General features: G+C 36.3%; 1 protein-coding gene and 1 long non-coding RNA gene across 6 annotated transcripts in view; one reads left to right on the forward strand and one right to left on the reverse strand.

Moving 5' to 3' along the window:
- The window catches only part of LOC306999942, a 37,153-nt gene extending 24,581 nt beyond the window's left edge, over positions 1–12,572 (forward strand). Inside the window, exon 3 of the long non-coding RNA XR_013797938.1 lies at positions 11,740–12,572. This is a non-coding gene — a long non-coding RNA (uncharacterized lncRNA). The remainder of the gene's footprint in view (positions 1–11,739) is intronic.
- The window catches only part of LOC306999941 (uncharacterized protein), a 34,581-nt gene continuing 19,342 nt past the window's right edge, over positions 8,552–23,790 (reverse strand). For all 5 annotated transcript variants that reach the window (XM_079615069.1, XM_079615071.1, XM_079615067.1 and 2 more), the window contains one exon: positions 8,552–9,601. The gene's annotated coding sequence lies outside the window, so the exon portion shown is untranslated. The remainder of the gene's footprint in view (positions 9,602–23,790) is intronic.

The following is a 23,790-nucleotide window of genomic DNA, read 5'->3' on the forward strand; positions in this document are numbered from 1 at the left end:
TTTACCTTGCCAAAATAACTCTAGATATAGCCATCGAGTAGCGACAGCGCCTTCTGTTGGAGTGGTAGGGACAAAATATTTTTTATTTTTTTGGAATTTGGCATTTCATAGATTATATTAAATTATAAACAATATTAAATGTAATACATTCCCATAATTGATTTAAAATAAATTAAAATAATTATTTAAAAATAATTGTATTTGTTGGTGTGTGTGTGTGGTTCTGGCATACCCTACACAGCTTATAAATCTTATAATACAATTTTTTTCTCTCTCTGTGATGGGTAGGTTTAGCGGTAGATTTAGGGTTAGTGGATAGAATATACTGATTGTACAGTATACAATCATGATGTCTTTGGAATGTCCCCATAAAGCATGAAAACTTGTGCGTGTGCGTGTGTGTGCGTATTTGGTACTTTTTTTCCAATAACACTTTACAGTCAATAAATGAATTCTGTGTTTAGATGTGTTTGAGTTGCTGTACAATAGTTCACGTGCTTATAACTTGGGGGGTCACTTCATGGGGCAGTTGAAAGGTCAAGCCACACAATACTTGGTCCAGTTGGTTAAACAGGTGGACAAAGGTTACCCAAGGGCCCTGTATTTTAATGATAAAACAAGGGTTTTCTTTTTGATTTACCTTAATTCTTCAAGTTACACAAGCATCCATGCAAATAATCAGCAGCACTAAGGTGTTGAAAGGTATATTCAGGCACATTACCTAATGACCTATTTGCCAACCATAAGCATAGTTTGACCTAACAGGCATGATGTCCTGCTGCCTGCCTGAAAAAAATCCTCTCATATAATTTTATTTCTAGAGAGTCCAAATATATCTTTTGCAATTGCAGTCACTGGGGATGGGATTTTAAATGCGTCCACCGGATGATGATGGAAATCCCCCATTGCTGTCAGGAGTACATCGAGTTTATCTCTTAATGTGACACATGATATAGCGCTCCAATACAAGCATCCAGCATCAATTGCAGGAGGATAAATAGCTGTCAATCTTTAATTAGGCCTTATTTATTCATACTTTATCTATAAGCCTTATTTATGAATACTTATTAAAAAAAGGAAAGCTTTAAAACACTACTTTATTTTGTTCATGTTTTTATGTTGCGACTTTAGCTTAGCATGACCTAGCTGAAGTGAGAATCAGGGTAGATACTTGAGAATACATACTGTGTATGGAAACCTTGTGGTCACATCTAGATATAAATACCCTCTTTCCATTTATGGAGCAGTGTGGATACCACCTCACATATCCGATTAAATGACCAATAATATTTTTGTTTTGGTCATCATTTTCTCTGATATCTGACATTTTCTAGTTTATTAAAACTAATCAACTCCATTACTGTTAACTCAACAAGAGTAATCTATTTGAAGCACCATATTACTGCACATATACATGTGTTTTGATGTTTAATTATGCCCCAATGTACAGTTTTTCCTGTTAACACTTATATAATAATTTTAAATTTGTTAACATAGTTTAATGCATTAGTTTTCATTAGTCAACAATGACATTTTTACATTTATTAATCACACACATAATGTAATATAATTAAAATATAGCATTTACATTTCCTTCTGACCCAGTGACCCTCACTACGTTCAGATAAATAGTTTTATGAAATGCCAACCAAAGCTTGAATTTATGGGTTTAAATTTGATGTGATTCAGACCTTTCAGCACATTGTGAAGCAGAAATCCCTTGGAGAACACAAATGTCATATATATTATCTTCAAGGAGAGTAAATATACACAGAATTGAACAATGCAAATCGTACAACTATAGTTGTTCCACTAATGAATTGTTTGATGCCTTTAATAACATGAACCAAAATAAAGGGCACTCTGTTTATTCGAATACATGTTTTGGACAACACTACACCACTCTTAGCAACCCTTGTGAAAAACCCATGTTAGCATTCGCCGAATAGCCAGCATGCCATGGGTGCTTGATGAGTCTGTTTCTATTTTGTTACTTTGCTAAAATAACTTTTGGTGCACTTGTAACCGATGCATAGTCAAGCACCTAAATTGGACACTTGGTGTAGTACTGAGTGATTAGTGGAAACCAGTCAGCACAGAAATATACATTTTAAATTTGTCAGATTAAATTAAATGTATACAGTTGTATCTCGAAATCACAGAGCTCCACATAGAAAAGGTGGAGCATATACATGTAGTCACTAGACTAACTAAAAACCTGATTTCTAATGAGTGTCAATCATTTGCTTATTTATACAAAAGTCATATTAATCATTTTTGGCAGTACCATTCCCATGTCCAGTAATGTTATATCAGTTTAACATCTCCCAGCATTACATCTGAAATTTTAACCTATGGCTACATCCAGCTGTATGCCACAGTTGTGGCCATGATCACTGTCTAAGGATACATAGATTACAGATGAATGCCTCTACCAGCACTCAACCCCTTCACCTCTTCAGCCATAGTACAAGTCAAGTATGCTTACAGACAACATGCTACTATGTCAATACAGTCACGGTTGGGCACAAGAAGGGTGCCTCTACATGTCCAATAAAGTGAAAATATTGTAAACAAAGTTGACAACCACATGCTAGCCAATCAGCACTTGTATATAAATTCTGTCACTTTAAAGCAAAGCGGGCAACCTTTAGTACCTTTAGGACATGTTTTATTATTGGGTTCCTAAAGGAATGTCAGGATTTTCTGTCATTTACATTATTATTATTATTATTATATTACTTTATATGAAAAAAAAAAACCCTGAGTAGAGTAGGATTGTAATGAAATAAATATGAATCTTTCTGCTAAATTTCATCCAAACTTCAACAGGTTTAGTTCAGGGCAGGTTCAGTGGAACAAGCCCTCACAGTCATGGCAGTTATGCTATTCAGCTTTGCCAGCATCAGCCAGCATCAACTCTCTGCTTCAGAATAACTCTTTCCCAGAAAGGATGGCAACGTTTTCGCATTGCTTTCACACATTGCAGCATCCCAATCATCCACTGCTGTAAATATACACACTGTATAAATAGAGGATCCTAGGATAATTTACCCCTCTGGATCAAGCACAACGTGAGCTGGGAGAGGGGAGGCTTTCTGCCTGGCCTGGCCAGTGGCACCGTTCCTCTTGCACTGCGGTCACGTCAGCATTCCTGCGATAACTCCTCTCCATCTCCTCCCTCTTTCCCGACCACACTCTGCCCATCGGCTGACCGCAGGGACTGTACAGTGTTACATAGGTGTGCTGTGGACATAACAGTCTCTGTTGGGTCTTTTTATTTTATTTTTTATATAATTAGAATATATTAGAATTCAATAATATCAGAGCACTTATTAAATATACTTATTGTATATTTAATAGCATTCTCAGCTTTCTGTCTTCTCAGTTTTTGTCAATGTTCGACTCAAAACTTGTTTTCTTGTTCAACTCAGGATTTTGATGAATAATGGATGCAAATACTGTGAAGGTCTCTCTTAAAGGTACACTGTGCAGGGCTCCAGACTAACTTTTTGCCTTGGTTGCACTGGTGCGCCTAACTTTTTTTATTTAGGTGCACCAGCACAAAATTTGGGTGCACCCAAATTTTTTCTCGGCTCGCGTCACCTTTAACGCCACAATTTCAAGATCACCTTTTTATCACGCTCTATATACATTATTATTTATTATGTAAATCATTTTAAACAAGAATAAGGTGTAGGTAAATACTTTTATTTATTTATTTGAAGCACAATCATACTTTATATAAAAATACAAATCTTTTTTTTAACGAACTATTTTGAGTCTCTAGGCTCGGTAGGCTCTACCTCCGTCTCTGAGTTGGATGCCATCTCCGACAAAGGACCAGGGCTTGGCATCTTACCAGGGACTGGGGAGACTGGTGGCTGAAGTAGCTCCATGTCTGGGCTGTTGTCGGAGCATTGACGAGGAGTAGGGTTTTAACGGTATTACTACTCTTAACGATACTGCTTATCGATCCTGTACTTTAACTGTATTCTTATCGGTTCTTTTTGTTTATATATATATATATATATATATATATATATATATATATATATATATATTTAACAAAGATAAACAATAGAATAGATAAACAAAAGATAAACAAAGATACACATTATATAGGCCTACAGAGTGCTTTAATTTCAGGAAGGTCTACTAACACTACTGTTCAGGTATGGTCTAAAAATAAATCTAATAAAGTAATCAAATGTAAAATAACACTGCATAGTTTATCATAGATATATTAATGCTTATTAAAAGCTGAAGTTATTCATTCAAGAGCTGTGAGTGATTTTTTTCTTTGCCTTTTGTTGTTTGATTCGCAGTAATGGCGCAATCGTCCGCATGTTTATTAGACTGCGGCCCCTTTAAGACAAAGTGCAGATCTAATGGGCTACTGATGCACCATATTTTCTCCCAACTATTTCCATAACTACGTCCATTTACGATATAAACTGTTTTTAGTGAATCTCCAAGCCGGTCATTTTGACATACTTTTGTGTACATTTGATCATTGACATTTGCCCTTTGGGCACATGAAACATAAAGTATTTGTTTGTCTCTTTTCGGAGCGCACGCGCACCTTGCGAACAGCATCTCTTGCGCAGATTTTTGTGCTTTTAATAGCTCTTTTTAATATTAAACGCGTCCCGCAATTTAGCAACAGTAGCTAGACTGCATTTTACAACAATCACTGATTGTGCTGATTCTGTCGTTAAAGGAGAACTCCAGCGCAAAATGAACCTTTGGTCTAATTACACATTGTTACCTAGTCAACCGTTATCTGAGATTTGTTTTCATAATTATCGAATGTAAATAGTTTTGTCTCTAAAAACAGTTTAGCCTATAACGCTAGTATAACGCTAGTATATGGGGCATAGAGTAATGACAAATAAAAATCGCTTGTTAATACCACTAACAAGGCTCAAAATAGCCCCACACTAACACGGTAGCATAATGAGGGTCCCTACCTTCAAACCGAAGCATTGAGAACTTTGACAGTGTCCAGACAGTTTAATAAGAAGATATTTTATACATACAGTCAACTTCACGTATACAAGCAGAAGCCATCTTTGAAAAACAGACTCGATCAGTCAATCAACGAAACGCCGATCTAAATGCGCTGGACCATATGAGATTCTACACAGTTCAGCGCATTTGGATCGGCGTTTCGTTGATCGACTGATCGAGTCTGTTTTTAGTTTAGTTGTTTAGTTCTGTCCCTCGTCGTCACTCATTAAGCAGGGCTGTCATGTTGTGCGAGCTGTGGCACCGTGTGAGAGATGATTGTGAGTTCCCATGAGTGTGAGTTCCGTCAAAGGAGAACAAACGCTTAGTTCGTGGAGAGGCAGCGAATGCGAGGACGTTAGGTGCACCGGTGCGACCTAGGAAAAATTTTAGTCGCACCCTTACAAATTTTGCTCGCACTCTAAAGCCCTGCTGTGTAGGAATTTCTCCCATCTAGCGTTGAAATTGTATTTTGCATTCAAACGAATAGTGCTCTCTAGCGCCTCACTTTTTCAAATGCGTGTTGCAACTATAGTAACCGTTATGTACCAAGAAGCTATGACAACATGTCTTCCAATAGCACTTCATCAAATTTTCTTTCGGGTGATGAGGTACGTTATTTCAAACAAACTGCAACTTGACGCGCAACATTATGAAGTACCGTGCAGTGCAGCCTTTCAAATTTGCCGGGGCACTGACAAGCGCCTCTCACTGATCTCCTTGTCCGCTTTTGCTGGTTTCAATCACGTGACACTGGCTCTGAACGAAAATGCGTTGAAGTAGGCTAGTGCTTTTTGTCCCTCTCTGCTATTTTTTTAATTTATTTTTTATTTAACATTTACTTGCACAATACAAAGATGAAAAGCCATAAGTCATAAAAGAGAGCCAGATGTTCAGGGATTGATAAATATTACATCACATTGGAATTCAGAGAAAGAAAGAAAAACACAAATAAATACAAACAGAAAAGAAAAAAAAATGAGGAATATCATTTAAAAACAATTCTCTCCACAAAACATAAAATAATAATAAATACATAAAAAGAATATAAAAAGATCAAAAACATTTTTATATACAAAAACACCAAAAAATGAGCATACATTCAAAGTTTTAGTAGCCTTTTTGTTACAAGAGGTAGGCCTAGATCATCTTCTTGAAAGTGAGAAAAAGTGGGGGTAACTTTCAGAGTTTTACATTTGTGAATAAAATATTTTGCAAGCAAAATAATTAAGTTGCAAATAAAATATTCTCATATTGCTTTTGCATAAAAACCCAAACAGAACATCCTTGAAGTAAAGCTAAAAGTCTTTAGTTCACAATGAACTAGCAAATGTATTGCCAAAGTTTTCTTGTATGATCACAATGCCAAAAAAGATGTAAGATAGTCTCTGGTTGTGAATCACAAAAAGTACACTTTGGATCTACTTATTATACTTAATTTAAATTTGGACACCATGAACGTTTTGAAAGGATAATATCGATAAATAAGCTTAAAAGAAATCTCTTTGACCTTATTTACCAAAAGGTACTTGTTAGGGAGAATCCAAACCTTTTTCTATGAAAAATTTTCCACTAACGTGTTCCATTTTGTAACAACATGAGGAGTGGAAACACAATCATTGAGAAAAAGAAGATGAATAGCTCTATTATTGTTTAATGTAGATTTAAAACATATCTTGCCTACATACGTGTCAGCCGGGTCTGGGAGAGGTATTTCAGAACTTGTCAAAAAACTATTATGGCACTTAAATAGCATAATGACACCATTAGCGATAGTACCAAATACAGTTGCAAACTGTTTTGGAGTAACAGGAATATTATAGTGAGAGACAAATTCTTGATAAGTAAACAACCATCCTGATTAAATAATTGGCTAACCCGATTGATCCCATTCTTAAACCAGTTTTCAAAAAATAAGGACTTGTACGGAATGGATTTCTCAAGTAATTTCCCATCCAGTTGATTTTAAAAGTATTATTTGACGTCGCACCACCATTATTACTGAAGCTGTTGGACAAAACATATTTTGAGTCTTATTTTTCCATACAAAATGACATAGTTGATCAATCTTTTTACACATTACTCTATGAAGGTCTAATGAGATGGCTGCGTATGTCAGACGTGAGATGCCTTCTGGCTTGGAGAGAAGAATCCTTCCTATTAAAGATAAATCTCTCTGAAGCCAGTGATTTTTTTTTTTTTTATAGCTATCTCTATGATGGGTAAAAAGTTTAAATCACATCTGAGTTTTAAGTTTTTGAATATTACTATTCCAAGGTAGGGTGTGGTCTCTTTGACTTGGATATTACATATACTGCAAACAGATAATTGTTTGATTGGCTTTAATTCACATTTGAGCTCATTGAGATGGAACCCAGATGCCTTGGAGAACGTTTTAATAGTATTAAGAGCCAAGGGAATCTGGTCTGAATTTTTTAGAAAAAGGGTAGTATCATCAGCCAATTGACTGATGATGATCTCCTTTCACATGATATCAACTCCTTGCAAGGCACTATTCTTAACGTAATTGGCTAATAATTGAGTAGTCAATATAAACAAGTATGGTGAAATGGGGCAACCCTGACGTATTCCCCGCTGCAATTCGAATCTTGGAGAGGTACCATGTTTAAGCTTAATGGAAGAATTCCCATTGACAGAAAGTTTTAACTCCTCTAATGAACAGGTTCCCAAAACTAAAATTTTCTAAAGTTTTGAATATAAACCCATGTTCAATGGAATCGAAGGCTTTATAAAAGTCCAGAAAAAGCATATCACTATCATCCCTCACTAACTCTGAATAGTCTAACAGGTCAACAGAACCAGCCGAATATATATATATTTTTTTAGAAAGTCTGATTGCATTTCATCTATCATGTCCTCTAAAATAGTTTTTAAACGTTTTGCAAAGATTGTAGCGATGATTTTATAATCACTATTTAAAAGACTAACCGGGCGCCCTCTCTGCTAATATAGTTTTCCAAAATGGCGGAACGACATGGAAGCCTCCTTGGACTTACCCATCCAATGTAAATAAACATAGGAAATTCTTCGCTGACGAGGATAAGTCAGATCATTTGCAGAGGTATTTTTACACCAATTATGACATATTTATGAATAAAGACATTGGTTTTAGCTAATAAAATACTTAAAAAACTACACAGTGTACCTTTAAGATGCCATGTATTATTATCAACAAGGCAGTATAGATGCCCTCACTATACTACATCACCTACTACTTCCGCACATTCCTCTTCCTTTTTGTTTTTATAAACATGTCAGTTCAGAGACTTCTGATGTTCAGGTGTTTTTGAGGTGACCACTAATTCCTGTCTTTTATCACACAGCACACATGGTTTGAGGTGTTTCAGTGTGCACCTGGAATTTTGCAATCGATGCAATAAAACAAATTAAAACCTTAAAAAGGAGGTAGTAAAATGAACTTCTTTAAATAAAAAATAATAGTTTTATTGTGAGCTCCTTGCGTAACCATCTATTTTGGCATCTGCTTGTTTACTTAGAGCAATTTCTAACACAGTTCTGATTCAATAATCTTTCTTTATTACAGATGGAACATACACTTGACAAACTGCATAAGAGTCAGTCTTACACAAGTATTACACAATGTTTCGCAATGTATCTAACAGCTCAGCTAACTAGCGGTGGTAGTTGTTATTGTTGAACTGTAGCTGCAATAATGAGCAGAGTAAAATGGGCAGCCAGAACATGATATTTAACATCATAAGCCAGAATTTGATACATAACATATAGCCTTAAACATAAAATGTAAAAATTGAGACTGTTACTCTAGAAAAAAGATTTATGGAAACTAAAAGTAATGATAAATGACAATTATAATTAAGGTAAAAGTTGATTGTATTATTTGACACTATGATATTAGAAGGGAGAAGCAATTGACTATAAACCCATGTTGCACCCGGCAAGATTGTCCTTAAGACTGCGTAGTTTACAGAAGTTTAAGAAAACACAGTTTAATACAATTTAAAAACTAGCCTATAACCCGAAACCTAATAATCATGAGATTTTAAAAAAGGTACAGTAATTAAATTTGTATTACCATATATATTATGAATATATAGCCCACGTTTTAGAGTTTACAATTATAGGCATCAATAACATACATACAACAAAGGAACTGTGAGCACTAGCACTCTAATGCAGACTTTTGTTGTATACATTGTTCATTTACATAAACTACCTTCATAATTACAATGCAAAGCTCTTTGAAATTCGGCAAGCTTATCCTTTTAAGATTACATTTTGATTAGATACATTTTCATAAATTAGATTTAAAATGGTTACAATATTAAAATCAAACATTATAGATGATATAATGGTACTTAGATAAAGGCAATACATTGTAAGAAAATAATATGTAAGAAAAGAAAAAGGTACTAGTACCGGTAGTTTTCTGCCAGGACATAGTTAACCAAAAAATCAATGTATCAACTAAAAGTGTCTTAAATGAAAATGATGACACATAATTTACAAATGGATGAGTTCTTTTTTTCCTCCATGTTGCAATGCAGTTTTTATTTACCGGTTCAAGAATCCATCAGTCAGGTTCAGATATCTGTAAAACAGAGTTGATATTGTTTTTAAAGATAATAATTTATTCACATTTATTCAATTGACCGTTCACAAAGACCCACCCCATTTAGTTACTCTTGCTATGTCCGACAAGCTACGCCGCTCTCACGCCACACCATGTTCTCACGCAGTGAAAAATGCATTGCGGAGCAGTGAGGACACTGACAACACGCTGACAGACAGGACAGACCAGGTTACTTTTGGGTTACTTTTAATATTAAACAAAGTCTCACCTTTCAAATTTGGTCATTTTTTTAAAGAAATTTAGACAATAAATACCATTTTGTGGCTCTTTCATGTGTCTGACAGATCGTTGTAGAGCCTCAGTTAAAGCTGCTCGTGAATCGATCATCTCTTCCTTCTAGTTAATTTATAGCATCAAATAAACATGAATGAACATAAGAAGGAATGTTGTTTTAACCACGGAAAGGCATCAGTACACTGCATTTTTCAAGTTCAAATCCTCCCATGTTAATCTACTAACTCCTGACTGCTTTGTCGGACAAAATGGCGGATGGCGAAGTATGATTGGTCAGATCACCTGTCAATCAAGCTCCCTGCGAAGGGTCAATTTTTAGATGTAAATAATTCATTGTATTTGACCAAAACAATGAGACAATTATCCTACTGATAAAAGAAAATGGTTCCAAAATTATCAAAGCCACTTTGCTATTTTTACCATGAGTTGTAAAAAAGACATGCATATAACATGTATTGATTTTATTTGCAAAAAGAAAAGCCTGAAGGTGTTCTATGCCATGGTTTGTCAGTATGGTAAAAATGCAGAGTTAAAATATTTTATAATATTTCAGAACACATTTTTGGAGCCATTAATGGACATGCTCACATTCATTGAAAATTCATAAGCTTCATGACTTCTTTAACCTGAAGGCTTGTTCACAAAATGGCGTGCAATGACATCTGTATTGGAAACTATGAATAACCACTCAATTATCAGTAGAAAGGGTTTTACAGGCTTACACAAATGCACAAGTGGACCATACACATTCAAATAGACTCATTAGGCTGAGCTGGTATACGTAAACTGAGCCTGAGATAACAATCTCCCAACCCCCCCTAAATAGAGAAAGGAAAGCAGGTAGCTGGAAGACTGGACATTCCTATCTATCAAGACGAAACCAGGGGACTAATCTAAGAGTTCCAGTGGAACCTCTAATTAGTGCTGTTAGGGCAGGTTTGTAGAGCCAGTTTAAATACCCATCCCAGTGCCATTTCCATAGATGTAAACCTAAGATACCCGACTAAAATTTACCCGACTAAATGTAACAGAGAGAGTGTAAAGCAGTTGTTTTAATTTCTTAAAATTCATGTATTGGGATATGTCTGTATGATTTTAAGGTCACAAAGCGTAAATTATCTTTGGTTTTTACTTTTGGAATTTTTTTTAAAGACTGTTGTTCCAAAAGTAAATGATTCAGTTCTCATCTGCCTCCAGACCCGAGGCTGAGGTGACACTTCAAGTGCCTTTCTTACAGCCTTTTGTCTTGTTCCAGGTGTGGAAATCATGATTTGTGTGTCCAAAAATGTCCTGAAGGGGTGGGTTTTTGAATATAGATTCACATTTTACACAACAGATTCATCATTCAGTTTTATCTGCAAAAAAAAAAAAAAAATCTCTTCTGACAGGCCAACACGATCAACCGATAGTGAGGATCAATCAAAAGTTTTTTCTCCCGTTACAAATTAATGTTGTAAATTGGAACTTTATTTTTCGTAATTGCCACTTCATCACACAATGTGACTTTCTTTACAATGTGATTTTATATTTCACAATTTTGACTTTGTCTCTTGTATTTTACACTGTTTCTCATTTGCAACATTAGTGTACAGTAATTGCGACTTTGTATCTGGCAATGTACTATTTCTAATTTTAACAATTCACAATTACCTTTTTTTACTTTTTACCTTGAGTCCGAAACGGCTTACATACTATTTTCAAATGATAATGACAGCTGAGCAAATAAATAATTGAGGATGCTTTTGCAGATGACTGAATACGAGGATATTTAAATAAATGACAATAAGGGTTCATGGGATAAGAACATGGCACAATACATGCATCATTACAAAGCTGCCTTGTGAACTCTTTTCTTCTACTAGGAGTTAAAAGAGTCTCAGTGGAGTCTGTCAATCCCACTCAGAGGAATGTGTCTATGATGCCCAGGGCAGATACGGGCAGGTGAAGGAATCTATCTTTCAGCAGTGGCCTGATCACAGCCAGGCCTGTGAAGCCGCTGCTCTAGGACACTCACTGGGAATAGAAAACTGGAAGAGAGAGAATGTGCTATTGGATGCTCTTCCTTTGAATTCTGTCTTTTCAGAGCCCCATCAGTCAAACATGTGCTTGAAGCAGTGTGTCAGGATGGTCAGCTGTACTTATTTAAAAATAGCACAGGATATTACAGATTAAAGGAGTTGCTTTGTAGAGTTGTTTTTTATTGTACAGTATGTACGTCACAAACCAAAAAAAAGGGTTTAAAAGTAAATAATATTTAGATTCAAACTATTCCAACTAAAATTTCCTTTTTTGGGGTGAACTATTACTTTAATTAATCAGGCTCCCACAATTAACTTTCAGTAATATCTGCTAACACTTTATTTTGATTGTCCCCCAACAGACATTCTACTGACTATAAGTAACTTTGTAATATATTGAATGTGTATGTGTTTGCAACAACATGAAATTGTACCTTGTAGTGTGTTTGTTTCTCGGTAGGGGTTTGAATTGTGGACCATTGCTATCTATAGACTTGTTCAGTAAAACTACTGGAACGTCAGAAGGTTTGATTATAAAAAATTACCATGAGCACATTGACAGGCTGCTGTCTAATTCGATTTGCTTGACCTTTGTCCTTTCGTTAAGTTATCACCAAGAAGACAGACCACAGATTGAGGAAATTAAGAGAAGTTATGTAAAGTCAAAATTTTTCAACATAAGCACATTTTTATTTTTATTTTGCTCTTGATTAGTTTAACTGTCAGATAAGGTAGACATCAGGCTACCACTTAAGCCTTTTAGTCCAGTAAAGTAAAAAAAGAGATTTGGCGCTATAGCAATCTCCTAAACAGCTGTCAAAATCAAACAAAAATAATAGATTTCATTTTAAGTGTGTGTATATATATATATATATATATATATATATATATATATATATATATATAATATTATAGACTGTATATATCTGAATATAAAGTTAATTGAACCATCTCAAATTGAATGTTATAGTTGTTTTTTATTGTGGGTCAATTGAGGGGCTATGAAAGCTCTAAAGCAGGGGTGTTCAATCTTGCTCCTGGAGGATCTTTGTCCTGCATAATTTAGCTCCAACCCCAGTTACACACACCTGAACCATCTAATTATGGTCTTACTAGGCATACTAACCAAAGCCACTGGAAGGCAAGCCTGCAACCTTAAGCCAAAAAAGCGTAACGTTTAACGCTATAGCGCAGTGGCTTTGGCGGTACGCAAGGAAGGAGATCAGAGGCTTTCTTTTTCTTTTTTTGTGGATATCAATGGAGGAGAGGCTTGACTACGCTGAATAAACAGCTTTTGTTAGGAAATAGCTTATCATTTAATAAATCGACAAACTGTTCGCTAAACTTCGAAATGTCTTAAACTAAATTATACTTTCATTGGGAACTTTATGTAGATTTTACCTTGATAAAAATCTTAGGACTCAGGTAGGACTCATTTATGGTATTACCACCACCAGCAAATGTAGTAGTATTTAATAATAGGTGTTTTGTCGTATTGAGTGATATTGTATATTGGCTAAAGAAAATAAACAATATCAATGTTTTTATTTTATTGGCTTTCAGTTTTTACCAATTATAATAAGACTTGAATGACTAATTGCCATGCACTATGATCCTGATATAATGCATTTAAATGATTAAAGATAAAATGTATTATTTAATTATGAATATTGTTTAATGGAAAACTAAATGCAATAATGTCTTCTCTCTCTATGGCTTCTAGGTTTCAACAAACAAATTAGGCTTGAATTGTAATGATTTATTACTGCAGTGTATGCCTAATAATGATATACAACAATAACACTTTGAGATTCTACATATGGAACTCAAATGCAGTTAAATGTTCCCTTCTGGGCACTTCTGTTTGTCTAGACAAACGTGACCAGACATCAGTGGTGGTCAAACTCGGTTGTTCAGAACAGCTGGTTGGTGTTTAATTGCTTGTGTTAAAGAATTTCATCCTGGTTTGTGTTAGTAAAGATATTTTTTTCTACCTTGTAAACCTTAACCAAACAGTCTTCACCGATGTGAACCCACAATAAGAGAGTCTATACTTCCCAGAAAGGAAATTGACTTTGCTGAATACACACTAGAAATACCAAAAACAAATAGTTGGTTGCCTGCTAGTTTCAGGTTGTTCGTTTTCACAGAACTAGCTGTATATCAACAAAACTACTACTAAATAAATCAAATAAACTCCAAGAATGAAAGAAAGCCCATAAAGTAATTGGAAAAAGTTCCAAGAAACTCACAGGAAGTTTGAGATATACATGTATGTTTGCCATGAACTAATTATCACCCCACTTAAATTACTTCACTGCTTGTAAATTAACCCAAGCAAATTTATCCCCACTGAAAGTGGCCATCATTAAATGTATGATGAGTAGCACAGGATGGATAAAAAAAGCTCAAGCGAATGGACAGCTGGAGAAGGACAAAATATAGATGAACTTTTGAGTCTGACAGTCACTGTATTATAACAATGCAGAAAGCATCCTGTAACTGAAAACATCCTGATTTTTTTAAGTTTACAATATTTGTTATTGACATCGCCAATAAATAAATTATTAAAGGGATAGTTCACCAAAAAATTAAATTCTGTCATCATTTTCTCACCCTAAAGTTGTTGGGATACACCCAAACCTGTATGAGTTTCTTTCTTCTGCTAAACACAAAAGCAGATATTTTGAAGATTGTCAGTAACCAAACACTTGATGGGATCCCATTGACTTCCATAGTATTTTTTTTTTCATACTATGGGGCTTATCAGCTGTTAGGTTACCGACATACTTTAACATATCTTCTTTTGTGTTCAGCAGAAGAAATGCATACAGGATTGAAACAAATTGAGGGTGAGTAAATGATGACATAATTTTAATTTTTGGGTGAACTTTTCCTTTAAGTGAAAAAGAATGACAGGAATTATTATTATACTTGATCAAAAAAATTAAAGGTTGCATGGTCTTTGAACTGGTAGACGAGAATGAGCTTCAAGTTTTCTGCCTCTCAACTGTGGCAGAATAGAAGTCATTGCTTTGACTCAGGGGCATTTCTTTTATCCCGTTCTACAAAAATAGCTGCAATCAAGGAAGGTGTGAGGATTTACAGGAAGATCAACAGGGACATTGATGGATATCCCCCACGTGAATAAAATGTAGGGTTGCTGGGTTAGTGTGGTGGGATAGACCTACATGGGTGTGGTCTCAACATAGAAAAACCCTTTCATGACTTCTCACGGAGGGAGAATTGGAGAAGCTTTAGAAATATGAGAGGGGATGAAGTATCTAAATATACGAACACACGCTCCCAACAATCTAAACCCAAATTCTCCAGTCTTATCTTCTCAAGTCTAATTGCTTAATGGTCTTGAATGTTCAACCCTGTAATGGTTATTTTACCTGTCATTGCCATCAGTTTGTACCGAAAAAAGATTTTGCACACCTTTAAAACAATAATTCACCCAAAAATGAAAATGCTGTAATAATTCACTCATGTTGCTACAAAATCATAGAAGTTTTATTTCTTCTGAAGATCAAGGCCCTGTTTACACGAGAACGTTCGCGGGTGAAAACGTAAAAATATTTTATCGGATGTGCCTTTCGTTTACACGGCGACGGCGTTTTTGGGGCTTAAAAACGCAAAAAAAGTGAAACCACCCTCCAGAGTGGAAATCTTAAAAACACTCCACCATCGCGTTCCCGTCTAAAGGGTAAAAACGGTAAAAACGCAAAAGTCTGCTAGACAGCGAAGGCATCGCGTACGCGTTTACGTAACAGGCATGCACCAGTACGGGAAAATAACAAAACATTATCAAACTAAAATATAGCATTAATTTCATTGAAAATAATTATAATTTCTGAGCGACACGCGGAGAGCACCGAGGGTTAAAGCAGCAGCTTTACGTATTAAACATGAAAACTGTGTCAGCGGCTCTTTCACTTTCAGTGCTTCACATTGCCACCTAGCCGCCTGAGTGCATACTACATCGGATTTCACACACTTTTGCGTCACCATATGCATGTAGATTTCCCCCCCATAACGCTTGTCTAAACGCAGAATAAAAAGTGATAACGCAACGCCACTTTTGCGTTTTCTCTTCAGATCGTTTCCGTGTAAACATAGCCCAAGAAATGATCTTTGAAAAATAACATCAAACCTGAAACTTTCATTGGTTCTTGCGTGTCATATGACTTGACATCATGACATAAGCACCAATTGGGTTTGATTTTATTGATGGCGGGTCACCATATTTGATTTGGGCTTTGTATATATGGTTTGATCAATGATTTGATTTGAGAGTGAATAATCACTTAAATTTAGCACTATTCATCAAACAAAGAGAAGAGAAGTGAAGTTGTTTGGATTACTTTCCTTTCTGGAGCTTAAAACTGACCCCATAGACTTAAAATAAAAAATAAAAATTTGTTCAAATATCTTTGCTGTTTATAATTTTTTTGTGTGAAAAAAAAAAACAAGAAAGAAAGAAAATTGAGATGACACAAGGGTGAGTAAATGATTACAGATTTTCATTTTTGGGCGCTTGACTTTTCTTGACTTGGTCTAAAGAGGAAGTCTATAAAACACTGTAATGTAGCAACATTAAAGTTGCTACATTAATGTCCTCTTTGCAACATTGCCTTTTATGACTGTCCAAATATGGATTTTTCACTAGCCTACAACACAGTCATCAGTGTTTGTGTACATACAAACACTGACATCCCAATGAGCCAAACGTGTGGTTAATCTAAACCATAACGTATCAATGTAACCATGGAAACATAACAAATAACTGGCGCTAAACACCAACAAAAGAAAACCAAACTTTCATTAATGACCTATAAATGTTTCTCCGCACAATTTCCTCACCAACACTTTCAGATATGGTGAAACAACATTTTTCCATTTATGTTGCAATTACTGAGTAAAAGTTGTACAGTTGTGTGCACAACTTTACAACTAGTAAAATATTACATTAAAGATTGCAGGGTTCAACTCAAACCAGAAGGCACCACCTGGTACAGCTCTGAATTTCTCTCACTCCCACTCATCCCAAGTTACACCTGGCCAGGTGATGTGATAACCACATAAAAATGCTGGTGGTCAATCACTGCATGCGTACATACGCAAACACACATTAGTTCCACACTAAAGCACAGTGTATGATACTGTCCAGGCCCAGGTGATTGTTCGATTGTTATTGTAAATCTAGTATTGACTTGGTTTCTTTGTCATTAGACAGTATTGTGCAGACCACTCCTAAAACGGTTTTTGAGTTTTCAGATCTTTTTCTGTATTGTTTTAAACCAGATTCCATCAATGTCATTGACTGTTACTAACCATTTGCTGTCAATATTTAGCAATTTAAATTGAAAGTAGTGCATAACATGCTGTTAGAGCATAAAGCACTGTCAGCCACCAAGTTTTTATTTCTCTCTGTTGAGTAGACAAAGCACCATAAAGTGAAAAAACAACAACAACACAGGTACAGCTGAAGCATTTACAAGAGCTCTATCAGCTCCCAAAACGTGGAAACAGAGCCGCCAACAATGACCGGAGAGCATATAAAAGCATACCCTCTTACTGGAAAATAATACCCTATAGTCCTTGGGGCTCTGGCTAATTATACTGCTTTATGAGCAGTCATGGTCATTAGCTGTTATCTATGGGGGTGGGAGAACATGACCTCTTTCAAGTTCATGTCTCCAACCTGCCCATCAGTTCCAAACCAGCTGGAATGAATGAGAGGTTTTCTCTCTGTTTCCTCCCTTTGATTCTTTCGCTGTTGCTGTTTTTTGAATGAGTGGACTTTTCTTTATTTTCTGATAATTGTAGTTCAACCGTGTATAGCTTTTTTATGTTAAAATATGTAGACTCTTTAACTTTTTATTTCTCTCTCTGTGTGTGTGTGTGTGTGTGTGTGTGTGTGTGTGTGTGTGTGTGTGTGTGTGTGTGTGTGTGTGTGTGTGTGTGTGTGTGTGTGTTTACACTACCGTTTTCTGAAAGAAATTAATTAATTTATTCAGTAAGGATGCATTAAGTTGATTATAACTGACAGTAAAGACAGTTATGTTACAAAAGTTTTCTTTTTCATTTAAATGCTGTTCTTTTGAACTTTCTATTCATCAAAGAATCCTGAAAAAATTATCACAGTTTCCACAGAAATATGTATTTAAAAAATAAATATTATTTTAACATTACTGTTCTCTTTCAAGGGAACTCACACTAACATGCTCACTTGGAGCAAATAATCTCTCACACAATGTAACACTGTCCATCAATAAAAGGGTGAAAGAAATACTGACGAGGTAACGTTACTGATATTGACAAGTGGGCGTAGAAACGCATCAGCTGTGTGTGTGCTTGGCCATCAAGTGGTATTTCAGACTGGACGTGCTGCGATGATAGCTCAGTTCACCACGACAAAACACACAGATCACTTTGGTCTTGTCAATTGAACCATTTGGCAACTTTTTAGAATCTTCAACCATTCATAATCTTATTGGCATCAATTTAGGCGTCTCACACTCATCATTCATCCACTCAAAACGTAACGTTAAAGGGGGTCGCACACCGGACGAGAAGTGCAGCGCCTCGTATTTAAAATTCAAACACATTATTCTCTATGAGTGTACACACACCGGCGGCGCCATTCAACGTTTTTATTGCTGGCCATAAACTGAGAAAGTGCGTGTCCGATGTGCCATACGAGTTGTCCTAGACGCGGCTCGGCGCTTCTCGTCCACTCTTTGGCCGGCTCGCAAGCCCAAACAAGTGTGTGCGGCGTGCCTGTTGTTTTGTTTCTGGTCTAGCTAGATCCGGTGTGGTGTTGTAGTTTTACTAACATTACTAGTTGTTGCAAAAGCATGTGAAAAAAACGACAAAGTTTGCTAGGCATTAATCGCGCGATAAAAAAATTGCCACGGTTAAAATGGGTTTGCGTTAACGCCGTTAATAACGTTAATAACTGTTCCGACATAAACGGTAGTAACCAGACCGAATAAGAACAAAAATTTCGGTGCCTGATTTCGATGCCTGACTTTTTTTTACCGCCCCCTGTAAAACATCTCGCGGCACGTATGCTCAATACATATAAATAAAACATGTCCAGTTAACCAGCAGAGCATTCATTTCGTTCGTTTGTTAAATAAGAGACGATCTAGCGCTGAAATGTGTTTTTTAAATCAAGTGATCAAAGTGCTCGTTGCTGCTGCGATCAGTGGCGCGGATACAGTGTTTTCACCTCGCGCACACCGCACTGTCTTCACTCGGACGCGCGCCGATTGTCTGCTTAAAGTAAAAGTCATAATATGTGAAGACAAAATGTTGATCTTAACTTAAGTGTTTTACATCAATAGCCTATTAAACGGCGCAATTTTTCATTTAATCAGAAATCAGAAAATATAAAAATATTTAAGTTAATATTGTGTCCAGTTTGGCCCTGTAAATAAAAGGGTATTATTTTTTGACAAAGTGTGTGCGGTTTCGTTTTCTTAAGTACCGGTTCAAGAACCGTTTAAAGCAGTACCAGGTAACTTTTCAACCTTAATAATATATTTCCAAGTCTCTTGTGATGGTACATCGACTTACAATAGGTTGAATGACACGTCTGCCATAGCCTGACGGGGTCTGTAGCGTTTTTAATCGTATTTTTAAACTTCGGGTTTCGGGTAGTAACCGGCGAACAAAGAGAACTACAAAATTTGACTGCTTTACGGCATATACGTCACTTCCACCACCACCCCCACTTCCTTAACCCTCTGAGGTTGGCAAACGCGCTGGCCCGTTTTGCTCGTTTTTTTTACATAGCAGCAAAATAGACCTAAAATACTCCGTCAGTTTTGGTCATACAGCTTTAAGAAATATGAAAAAATAAGCTGTTAAATGTCTACTTTTTTATGTGTCCACTTACAATCGAAATAAAACATTGTGCTTTTGTAAAATAAAGAAAGTAAACAGGGAGTGCTTTCTGCCTCTCCGTCTCCGTGAACTTTTTTTCTGAAGCACGTCTCTAAACTTAAACAAAACTCAGCGAATACTATTCACTCAGACATGAGCTATATATCTCTATAATCATTTAAGTGTGTAGTTTTAAATGATCTAATTCAAAACTAAAAGAAATATTTTCTGTTTATGTAATCTATATATAAAGAGCGAGAGATCAGCCATTCTCATTATCGTTCTGGCATCTCATTACTCTGCTAATGTGACACGCCCATCGAGAGCGCGCCGCACGCTATTCAGACGCAGATCTGAAGCAACACATGCAAACCAGTCAACGCCCACAACAGCTGGATAACACACTCGCTGTGAGGAATAATAATATCGTGATAATCCTGGAAATTTTACCTCAAACGTGCTGGAGTAGCCTAACAACGGATCCAGCTGCAGATGATCAGTAAGTGCTTTGTTCTAATCGCGATATGAAATGGTGTCTGTAAACCGCAAAAGACTGTTTAAATTTGAATCGCGTTTCTGTGTTTGAATGAATGAACGGCACAGACGCATGTTGTTGTTTAGCTACTACAGCTCGCGCGTGTCTGTGTGTGAATGAAACTATCTATATTGCCTACTGAGATGTGTAAAAATCGACTGAATACGTTGAAATAAAATGTCTTTGTATAAGCAACATATTAAACTTCAAATTAACATTTATGCCCTAGGCTAATATATATTAGCCTATAAAAGACAATATGTTACAGACGAAATATGAAAGACAACATTTCGTTTTGGATAGATTATAAAGTTTTTACTGCCACATCAAAACCTTATTTACAAGGTGCAAACAAAATCTTAAAAGATCAATATAAGCCTTCTCTTTAAATTATTTTTGTGTTTTATTAGTGACAAATTTGGGGAGAGGATAGCCTACATATTCCAAAACTTTCTGAAAATACGAATGAGAATTAACTGCACAATTACTAGAAATGTTTACCTTGGATATTATACAATTTGCAAGCATACACAGTTTGTGGAAAAATACACTTTTTTCAAGATGTTTCCAACTCTGAACCAATTCTGTAGTTATATGTATGTATGTGTATGTGTGTGTGTGTGTGTATATATATATATATATATATATATATATATATATATGTGTGTGTGTGTGTATGTATATATATGTGTGTGTGTGTGTGTGTGTGTGTGTGTGTGTGTGTGTTGTCTTTGCATTCTTTCTTGTGGCTCAGTGACACCTATGAAATGCTCATTAGTATGCAGCATTAGCAGGTCTTTGTCTTCTCTCAGGTGTGAATGAGGACATTATTCATGACCTTGTTGGATCATTCACGCCCACCTGCATATTGCCTTTCCAAACAAAAAGTGTCTTACAAAATTTAAATCAATCTATTGTTTAATGTGAACGATTAGCCCGGATGATTTTCAGATCATTTTAAAGTAAACACTTTAGCCGACAACATCCATTAGTCAAAAGTATTGTGGGAATATGTGAAGTTGGTCGTTTGTGGACTTATATCAGACAATTTAAGTTTGAGTTTATTGAATAACCACGCATAAATAATATTCTCTCAAAAATGCAAACATGTACATACATGTTGCTCACATATTATGATAGCCATGTTCGTGCTAAATAGAGTGTAATTACACCTTTGCCATTAATATGTTTATAAGCAACTGAAAAAAATACAAATATCAGGTCATGTCAAAACATCTCAAGGACCCCAAAAACACCGTAGACCCCAGAGGGTTAAAATCGGACGTGCGAGCCAAACTTGCGTTTGTTTGCCAAATGTTATAGTCATGGCCAAAGCAGCACAGAAAAGCAAGAAAGCAAAGGTTTTGTCGGAGGAAAGCAAAAAGAGGAAACGAGAAAGTGATCGCATTAAAGGCAGAACGAGGATCAACATTGGGCCAGCGTTTTCTCGCTGGCGTGAGCTGAAGGAGGCCACCCGTCCCGGTTCTCCAGGGATTGTTCTCTTTTTTGAGCGACAGTCCCGGAAAATTTATATTCTTTCCCGGGACACGAATTGTCCCGTTTTTTGTGTGAAAATGTACTTCTAAAGTAGAATTTCCTGGTTTCAAATTAAACCATTTCTGTCTACTGTTACTGTGTTTTCTTCATAGTTGTGTACAGTACATCCAATCCTGTGTCCGTAAACGGGTAAAAACCATGGTAAAAACGGGTAAAACAGTGGATTGGCCAATGCCAGGCGTTTACTTTTATTTGATTGGAAGCTCAACTTATCGCCTAGCAACTGCCTGTGCTGCCGGTTGGTCGGTCGGTCGGTCGCGCGCATCAACACACATCCAAGATGATACAGTGTGAGTTTGGTTGCTAGCTAGCTTTTTAAAAACTGTCAATTTACATCTATTGTGTGAAATGGGGGGATAGACGGACGAGGAGGATAACACAACAAAATCGGATGAGCCACCAGTGTCAAAGAAAATACTATTTACAACCTACAACTCAGACTCAGACCCCCCCAAAAAAAAAAAATCTGAGTGTCCCGGTTTTTCACAAATCAAAGGTGGCAACCCTATGCCCGACCGATGCGGACTTTTAAATATAAAAAAAAAGCCTATGTCTAAAGGGCGTGTACAAGTTTGGTAGGGGCTAACGTTACATTATTGCAAGTAAATATATAAGATGTACAAAATCATATTTTAGGATACCTAACATGTCTGTGATATTTGTTTATTTGTCTTGCCTCAAGCTATAATGCAAATCGATTTGTAAAATTTGCAGATTCATCTATAGTAGCTTGATATTATAATATTGACGATATATGGTTATTATCTACCACTCAAGATATGGTTATATTATCTACCACTCCACACATTGCATTGAAGTATCATATAGATTCAGTAAAACGGTAACCAATAGACTAGGCTACTATAATGACGCTGGCATGACATGCTGAAATATATGCCACTGTACCTGGGATGAAGACATTTCACACGCGACGCAAGCAGAACACCTGCATGTGAACTCCTACAGTGTTCAGGGGTCCGTTCTTCGTACGTCGCTAACTCACTTAGCTGGATTTGATTGTTGGCGATTTGGCATGATCTTGGATTGTTTGGTTCTTCGACGCTCATCCTGGACTTGCTGTCATAGCAACAGGTGCGCAATCTTAAACCTGCTCGCGAGCAGGCTTATTTCATGTTAACAGGATTAGATCCCTGCTTTATAGTGTTGGGTCCGAGTCCACCTTTGTCGAGTCCGAGTCGAGTCCAAGTCCTTAACAACCGAGTACAAGTCCAAGTCCGAGTCCAAAAAGGGCCGAGTCGGACTTGAGTCCGAGTCCTTAACATCCGAGTCCGAGTCGAGTCCGGCCGAGTCCACAAAGATTTAAATTATTTGAAATTGACCTTTCACAAAGACCCGCCCCTCTTGGTTACTGTTGCTACGTCCGACAAGCCATTCCTCTCTCACTCCACATGTTCTCGGTCGGAGAAAAGAGGACACTGACAATGTGCCAACAGACAAGACAGAGCAGGGTACTTTTGGTATGAAATAAAGTCTCAGCTTTCAAATTTTGTATGATTTTATGAAATTCAAACAATAAATACTGTTTTGTGGTGCTTTAATGTGTAGGCCTCAGTTCAAGCAGCACGTGAACTGATAATCTCTTCTAGTTATAGCACAAACTAAACATAAATGAACATCAGAACTGCAAAAAGAAATCAATACACAGCATTTTTCAAGTTCAAGTCCACTGACTTTAATCTACTAACTGGTTTGGTTTGTCTGTCGAACAAAAATGGCGTGTATCTGCATTATAATTGGTCAGATCACCTGTCAATCAAATTCCGGCGAAAGGTCTCAACACTGAGCTCTTAAATTAATATTTTAAACCTTACAAAATGATTGCAATGTGTAGTTACAGTTTGTTTATTGTACATTACCTATTGTACATATTTTAGAATCTGCAAGGT

This window comes from Phoxinus phoxinus (genome assembly GCF_949152265.1).
Source record: "Phoxinus phoxinus genome assembly, chromosome: 6".
NCBI lineage: Eukaryota > Metazoa > Chordata > Actinopteri > Cypriniformes > Leuciscidae > Phoxinus > Phoxinus phoxinus.